Source organism: Olea europaea, unplaced genomic scaffold (genome assembly GCF_002742605.1).
Source record: "Olea europaea var. sylvestris unplaced genomic scaffold, O_europaea_v1 scaffold1508, whole genome shotgun sequence".
NCBI classification, from domain to species: Eukaryota; Viridiplantae; Streptophyta; class Magnoliopsida; order Lamiales; family Oleaceae; genus Olea; species Olea europaea.
The window spans coordinates 37,405-38,964 of record NW_019232657.1 but is presented as its reverse complement, the minus strand read 5'-3'; positions in this window follow the sequence as shown (position 1 = coordinate 38,964).

Genomic DNA, 1,560 nt, shown 5'->3' with positions numbered 1-1,560 from the left:
GAGACCACTGCTCGATCCTGGACTCAGAAATATGCCATGGGATGAAAGCTTGGTCTGCTGTTGGATTATCATTGCATTGATGCCCGTTGGTAATAAATAGGAAAAGAGAACATCACGCTGACAAACAAGGATTTTTGTCAGTTTCATTGTCTCATTATCTTGGAGGGTTTCAATATGGTTCTTCATTGAACTAAAGTGTTGCTTCTGTCTTAGGTTCTCATGTATAGAGGTTGCTTCTTGTTCTATCTCCAGAGACAAATATATCTATTAGCTGCTTATGAATGAATTGGCATTCAATTTACCGCTCTTTAGTTTAGGTAAAAATTATAGTTTTAGTAGATTTTGATAAAAGTTGATGAAATTTATGGTTGAAAAATTGATAAAAGTTGTGTGTTTTATGAAATGTGTCATTGATATCGAGTTGGAGGAAAAATGAACTTTAGAAAATGGGGGCCAAAGAGGAGCGAAATATCTTGATTTGTTTTTCTAACTATATGAATATGATGTTTAATTAGTAAAACTATAAATACTTATCTGAAAATTTAAAATTTTTAGTGGTTTAAATAAAACGTATAGAATATGTACACCAAAAACCAAAGAAGGGTTTAGACTATCTTCAACCCTACATCAAAATTTGCATCAAACTAAAAATCATCTTCAACTTATTACATCAAAAGTTGCACCAAATGAATAGTATTTAATAATTTTCTTCATTTTTTTTATTCTTAACAATTTATATAGTTGAAAAATTATTTATTTATTTAATTTACTACTACATAAATTACTACATACATAATTACATTTTTTTTACAAAATATTAAATTATTTAATAAATTTTAAAAAATGTAGTACGATTAATAAAAATACCACAAGAAAATATTAAATTATGTTATTAAAAACAATGTATTACATTTCAAATGTCGAATTATGATATGACAAAGTCGACCTAATATCGTAATTTAATTATCGGAATTCATATATTCATTCCACAAATGTTCAATTAATACATTTTGAGTATTTTTATTTTAATTTATTCCTCGATTATTATAGATTACACAATTAAAGTGTATTACAAATAATAATAATAATAATAATAATAATAATAATAATAATAATAATAATAATAATTAAGATTTAAGAATTAAAATTTATGTATAATGTAAAATGTCACAAATATTCTTGATATCATTTGGCAATAAATTAAAAAAGGGTACAAATGACATTTATCAAATTTGTTGCAATACTGTTCATTTGCACCTTCTGAATGCAAAATCTCAAAATGTTGCAAAATTTAGTGTTGGGTTGGAGTGGCATTACATCAAATATTTGATGCAAAATTGTGAAAAATGGTTATTTGATGTTGTGGATGGAGTTACTTTTAGAATCCGAGCTGCATAACTTGTAACTTTATTTATAAGTAAACAAATAATTTTTTTTAAAAATTAAATAACAAAAATTGATTTATTTAAATTCCACATTACCAGTTGAGAAAACAAACCGTATAGAGCAGTGACTTTACTGTTGTATCTCTGTCGGTGTCTAGTTTGAAAATGACCGCTC